This window comes from Ursus maritimus, unplaced genomic scaffold (genome assembly GCF_017311325.1).
Source record: "Ursus maritimus isolate PB19 unplaced genomic scaffold, ASM1731132v1 scaffold_24, whole genome shotgun sequence".
Taxonomy (NCBI): domain Eukaryota; kingdom Metazoa; phylum Chordata; class Mammalia; order Carnivora; family Ursidae; genus Ursus; species Ursus maritimus.
Window position 1 is genome coordinate 6,916,547 of NW_024424897.1, and position 7,203 is coordinate 6,923,749.

The following is a 7,203-nucleotide window of genomic DNA, read 5'->3' on the forward strand; positions in this document are numbered from 1 at the left end:
GGTGCGGTTATACTTCCAGGCTACTGTTTCCCTGGCACTTAGCTCATTTCAAACTCAGGACACCTCTCTAAAGTGGGTGGTGGTCTTGTTCCTGCTTCACAGATGGAAGTAACTGAGAGTGGGCCCAATAAGCAACTTCCCCAAAGTCACCCAGGTAGGGTGCCACTGACCCAGAGTTCAAGGCCAGGCTCTGACATCACAGCTGGTGCCTGCACCTGTCTGCGCTGCACCCTGGATCATGTTCTAGGTAGAAACATTCTAGACAGACATCATAGCAGTGACCTGAGTCCCCAGGACTCTCTGGAGGTAGGAAAAGGAGAGAGGAAGCCAGCAAATCTGGACGCAAGTCCCGGCTCAACCGCTTGCTGTGTGACTTCGGAGCAATCACTTCCCCTCTCTGGGCCTCCATTTCTTCATCTGAAAGAAGGGGACTGTCCTGAGGATTGAAGGCACAGCACAAATGAAGGAGTCTGTAAAATGTCACATGCCGTGGGAGCATAAGACAGAATGATAGCTCCCGTCCACTGACGCATTCTGTCCGGAACTTGCAGGTGGCCCCTCGAGTTCTGGGATTGGTCCATTCCGTTCCATTCCAGAGGGGAGGCCCACATAGTTGAAACTGTATTTTCTTTTTCAATAGGTCCTGCAGTCACAGGTCAAACATTTAAAGTGACGACAAAGGTGTATCATGAAAATGCTTGCTCCCGTGGAACCGATGGAACCCGTTTCTTGGGTATCCATCCAGAGACGTTCTTTAGCGCATGCGAGCAGACGAGCATATGCACTGCTTTTCCTTTTATGATTTTTACCCAAATGCTAGCATGCCACCTTGTTCATTCATTCACTCATTCATTCATTCATTCATTCATTCATTCACTGAGACTGGAAACCAGCCAGGCCTGCAGCCTGTTCAGCTCCTGCTTTGCTTTTCTTTAGTTTTCCCCCTTTACAACGTAGCTGGGACCTGTCTCCAGATTCATGCGTCAGTGCTCCCATTCCTCGTCCTGGCTGCTGTGTTCCATCACCTGCACGTACGGTAAGTGTGGAGTCCGTCGCCTATGGAGGGCACATCCGATCCCTTGTCATTCTTATAAGCAATGGCCCTAGGTCACTCCACGAATGTGCCCCGTTGGGTGTTATGTTTCTAGAAGTGGAATTGCTGGGTCACGGAATATGTGCATTCAGTAGATTCTGCCAAATTGCCCTCCATGGAGGACGTGAGCATTCACAGCCCTGCTGGCAAAGCCCCAGAGTGCCTTTCTCCACCCTTGCCAGCTCAGTGCTTTGTCGAACCTTCGATCTTTGCCAATCTGCTTTGTGGAGCCTTCGATCTTTGCCAATCTGCTTGGTGGAAAACAGGGCTTGGGCGTTGTTTTCGTTTGATTCTTTTATTCGAAGTGAGGTTGAGCATCTTTCTAGTGCCCAGCCCTGGACTGGTTCCTTACCACACACAGCCGAAGGCCGTCGCCTTGCCCACGACCCCCTCTGCAAGATCCAGGAGTGGGTTTGTGTTTCTGTCCCCCAGCTTCTCACTGAGTCACTCAAGAAGGAAAGGGCGGCAGGCTCGGGTTATTTCTGCCCCGGGAGCCATCCAAGCTGCCAGTCCTGGGAAGACCTTGGTCTCTGGCATCGTCTGTGGGCATCCAGCACCCGTGCATACCAGACCGTTGCGCCTGTCAAATCCAGGCTCCCGGGTCCCCCGGGGAGAGACGGGGTGTGCAGGTGGGGATCAGGGCAAACTAGGCGTGGAAAGGTCTCAGCCAGATTTGGAGAGGGGACATTTGGTAGGAACGAATAAGCAAAATCCTAAGCTGTAAGCGGCAGAGTGAGAGGAGCCAGGGGAGGAAGGGTTTAGTTGTTGGGGAAGGCTCCGGGCAGGGAGTGTGGTGAGCCACAGTGAAGGGGTCGGGAAAATTGGGAAGACATTCTCACCGGAAATCTCCAAAGGCGTCTTGCATGAGACGCACCCAGCCCTGGCCACTCAGTTCACCACCACGTCAGAGCTCCTGCTAATCCCTGCCCGGAGTCTGAAGTAGAGATATCCTCTTAGTGCTCATGGAGGATTCAGGCCACTCGTGTGACCAGCAAGAGGCGTGGAGAGGCCGGGGACCCTCGCTGCCCGTCTCTGAGAGGTGGGTCAGTATCCGTGGGGCAGCCCAGGTAAACTTGTAATTTAAGCTCAGGGCCGCCCTATGCATCTGGTTGCATCTTGCTCCTGGACGGAAGATGCCAAGAGGAGCCAGTGGCTAGGTTCCTGGGCCTTGGGGAGTCTGCCGCCGTTATTTCCAGACTCCAACAAAATGCAACTTTGCCCTGGAAATTGCTGAGGCAGAGTCATCCTGGAGCCCCGCAAAGCACGGGGCTGCCGTGAGAGTCTATGACCTCCGGGCCATCTGAGCCCACAGGAGAGCTGGATTGTGGTGTCCGTGAACTGCTGTAGAGCTGGGGCGGGGGCGGGGGGGGGGCATCCTAAGCTGTGCCCCCGTCCACAACCCGGCCTGTCTGCTCTGCTGGGGCTGGTGATCCAGAGCTGCTCTTCAGCCGTGGACTGAGAGATGGGGCCCCCTTGTATCTTGGACCCCACTCCTGGTCCATTCCGGGGCTCCCCATGCTGCTCTGTATGCCACCTGCTGGTTCCCGAGGGAGCATCTCTGGGCGGGGGGTGGGGGTGCTGCCTTCCTGCAGTGAGCTTCTCCTAGTCTTAGCCACAGCACAAAGCCGAGCTTTCGAGAACTGTAGCTACAGGTGCTCTCCTCCTCACCCCACCACCTCCCCAGCCTCCCTGGGGGAAATGTACGAAAGCTGAGGTTGTCCCCGAGGGCACCAAGACATGATTAATTGCTTTCTGAGAGAATTGTCACCTCCCCTCTCCAGTACCTTGCTCTGCCTCTTCCCCAACCACTGGAGGCTCTGGCTTAGCATGTGAGGGCTGCGGACGTGGGCTCCCTGGCCGCGTCCCAAAGTACCAGCAGCCATGTGCTCAGCAGCCGCTTGCTTCTGCAAATACATCGCTGCACCTCCTTTGCTGAAAAATAAGAACCCTATGTTTGGGGGAAGAAATGTGCATTTTTCGGTGAGCCAGGCCCTCACTGACAGCAGATGGATGGTGGCCGAGGCCAGCTGAGTCAGCCCGACTCTGGAGCAAGCAGACAGTGCGAACCAAGGCAGGGGTGGGAGCCAGCCGAGGAGAGGGAAATACAGAGGTATTTAGAGGCTGTCATCCAGGTTAGTCAGCACCTTGTGCTACTTGATTCGGCCAAGCAGAGGGATGTATGTGCTTTGTGAAGTGTAGGCTAAGAATCAGCAACGGACCCCAAAATATGTAATAATCATCTAAGTTATGTATAATGGTTCAAATTATATATAATGGTATAATGACTCAAATACCTTAGAAATCTATTTCTTACTCATATAACACACCAAGGCAGGTATTCTTCTTTTTTTTTTTTTTTTAAGATTTTATTCATTTATTTGAGAGAGAGAGAGAGAGAGTTGAGCACGCACCAGTGGCGGGGAGGGGCAGAGGGAGAGGGAGAAGCAGACTCCCTGCTGAGCAGGGAGCACGACATGGGGCTCAATCCCAGGACCCCGAGATCATGACCTGAGCTGAAGGCAGACCCTTAACCGCTTAACCGATTGAGCCACCCAGGCGCCCCTCAAGGCAGGCATTCCTGACATGCCAGTGGCTTTCCTCCATGTGGCGATCCAGGAACCCAGGCTCTTTCCATCTGGGTGCTCTGCCATCCCCCAGGGGCTCGTTGGCATCTACATCCAGCTGACAGAGGAGGAAGGGAAGTATGGGGGAGGCACCCCTGCTTCTTAAGGCCTTGGCTCAGAAGTGCCACGCAGCTCTTCTGCTCACATCCAATTGGAGGGAATGAGTCACGTGACCTCACCTAGTTGCAAGAGCAGCTGGGAAATGTAGTTTCTGCCCTTTAATGAAAACCACTGCCCTTTAATGACAACTAGAAAGGGAGCAGGGATTTCAGTGGACGTCTAACCATCTCTGCCAGGGGATGAATTTAAGGCGATTAGGTCACGCGACTGAGAGAGAGCAATTCATTCTGGAACTTATTTAAGAAACTCTCTGGAAGAATAGTCCGGGTCTTAAACTAGGGAGTCCTGCTTCAATAACTTGCTAGAAGAGATTTTGCTTTTGCCAAGGACTAGAAGATCCAACAGCATCAGAACAGGGTGGACATACAGGAGAGAGTTAGCAGAGAAGCAAACTTCTAAGAAACCTGGGTCATTAGGCCTAAAAAGCTGTGTGATTCCCTGCAATTGGTCTATCTATAAATAGTTTGTGTCCAAACTTCCTGGTCCGCTGATTGGACCTGGGGTCTCTGGCAGAGGCTACATGGACAAAGATTTGGATGCCTATGTGTGGAGGAGGGGCACAGCCAGAGTGCAGGATGAGGCTGAACCCCAGGGTTTGGAGTGAAGTCAGAATGCTGCCTCTGCCTTCTCACCCGGGGTCAGCTTATAGGACCTGGAGCCATCACTGTACCAGCCCCTGAATTAGCTCTCTCTTGCCCGGTAACAAATCACCACAAACTTAGAGGCTCAACAACACCCATTTATCAGCTCCTAGTTGCGTAGGTCAGAGGTCTGGGGTGGGCTCGACTGGGTCTCTGCTTCGGGTCTCAAAGCCAAAATCAAGGTTTGGGCCAGGCCGAGCGCTCACTGGAGGTCCTGGGGAATGATCAGTAATCGGCTCCCTGGGTCGTTTAGCTTGTGGGCAGGACCAGTTTCCTGGGGTTGCAGGACTGAGGTCCCCATCGTCTTGCTGGCTCTTGGCTGGGGGTCTTTCTCAGTTACCAGAGGCAGCTCTGAAATCCCTTCCATGCACAGCCCCCATCTTCAAAGCCAGAGACGGTGCCTCGGATCCTTCCTGAGCTTGGAATCCTGACTTTCCTTTTGCCACCAGAGACTTTGCTCTTGAAGGGTTCGTGTGATTAAGTCAGGCCCACCCAGATACCTGTCCTGTTTGAAGGTCAACTGATGAGTAACCTTGATTCCACTGCAAATCCCTTTTGGCGTATAACGTAATATAACCATGGGAGCAAAACCCAGGGGAGGGGGTCATGGGGACGTCTTGGAATTCCACCTTCCACAGGACCTGAGGCTTTGCATCTGGGACCTAGAGTGGTATCCTTTGGAGCTAAAGAGACTTTTGTCTTCTGGTCAAAAAGCTGCCCCACCTGGTTCCACCCAGCCTCGGCAGGTTGACCGACAGGCCTGGCCACAGCTCATAACCTATGCAAGGGAGGTCTAAGGACAGAGGAATGCCCCCCTACCACCCCCGCCAGTTCCTTTTCCTCACGGAGACTGGGCCCCGCTAAGGAGAAGCTCCACGCTACGCGGAGCACTCTGCTCCGGGAGAAATAAAGGCAGGCCCTGTTATCAGGGAGCGCGCAGCTAATGGCCTGACTTGCCTCCCCAACACCCCTGCCCCCCGCACTCGGGTCTCAGGCCCTGGAGAGAGCCCCGTAGTTCTCCAGCCTCCCCCCCCCACCCCGTGCCTCAACCCTCCCTCACACCCCCTCAGGGAAGGGCAGGCCTGGGCACAGCGACTTCAGGACTTGGCAGCTGCCTGGCATTCCCTGGCCCACTTCCTGGCCACCCAGATGGTGCTCTCAGCCTAGCCCCACCACCTCACCTCCTAGCCCTGCCCCTGGCCTGTCCGTTGGCTCCCGGGTTCCCTGAGGGTCTGCCCTTAACACGCTCCCAGCACTTTCTGTGACATGTGTCTAGGTCTTTTCGATGCCTTTTCCTTGTAGCAAAGACAGGTGGGGAGCCACCTCTCCCCCCACCTGGGGCCTGCTTCCTTCCACTCATGGATGGAATTCAGGAATGTAGGGTCTGCAGCAAAAACCACTAAAAATGTTTTCTTACCTGAAGGCTTGTCTCCTGGGGCCACGGAGCAGAAAGACCCTTTGTGTGGCCCCCTTTCCTTCCCACCTAGGAGCTGGTGTCTCAGGCCCACCTGACCGGACCCTGGTCTCCCCTCTTGTTGGCAAGTGCTGGGGCTTGGAAACTTGAAGAAGGCCCTTCTTCTGGTACTCCAGTCCCGACGGCTTAACCCAAAGCTCCGTGTGAGGCCAGCTGCCGGGACTTGCAGCCTTTCCTTTGCCCTGGAGCCCCATGGAAGGCAGCAGGAGGCATGGTGGGGCTCTCTGCAGGCAACAGGGGGTGTGGATGGTAGAGGGCCCTGGGAACCCTCCCGATTCCATGGGGCCAGGATGGACTGCGCAGCCTGCTGGACAGAATTAGCTCCACAAGGATGCTCACTGGTGTGCCCGGATGTGATGTCTGCCCTATGCAGAACTTCAGAGCTGAAAGGAAAGTATCCGATGGTTATCGTTCACGTACCCAGCGTGGATTCACAGAAGCATGGATCGTGACGCCCCTGTGTCCCGCACTGGGTAGTTGCTGGGAATCCCACAGTCAGCTGGAACAGGCCAACTGCTTGGCTGGGCCCGGGGTCGGGGTGGGGAGAGGAAGAGGTGAGAGGCTGGGAGCCAAGACCGGAGGGCTGGCCGGTGGAGGAGTCCGGATGTCATCCTGGGGCACTGGGAAGCCACTGAGGGCTTTATGCAGGGACGGGATCAGGACTGCCTCCAGAAAGAAGGTTCTGGCTACAAGGAAGGAGGGTTGAGCCTGAGCCTGGAAGAGGGAGGCCAGGGGACCCTCTGGAGAGAGGACAGGCCCGTGGACAAGGCCCCTCCTCCCCATAAACACCAAGAGTCCACAATGGAGTCTGTCATGAGAAAGATGCCAAATCTGATCTGGTACCAGGCAGCTGGACCGAAGGACACTTCTGTCTTCAAGCCCTGTCTCTCTTCACGTTTTCTCCTCTTGTCCCTCTGGTCCCCTGTGGCTTCTGCATGGGGTGCTGCTCCCTTTTCCCCCGGACTCCCTGCCCTTTGTGTCCTCAAGCCTCTGCTTGTTTTCTTTCTCCCTCCCGCCCAGCCCACACGACGCCTGCCTTTCCTTAGCTTTTCAGGGACCAAGCCCTCTGTGGGACGCCCATTGGAAAGAAAGGAGAGAGAAGGTAGAGGCTAGATCAGAGCCCCTGAAATGTCTACGGGCTGTGTGGAGGGCCCCTGCCCGCTGCCCCTTCCCGCGCCGAGTGTGCCGGAGTCGGGGTGCCAGGGCTGTGGGGGGCGCAGTGAGGGGCCAGTCCCCCCCCCCCCCCCCCCC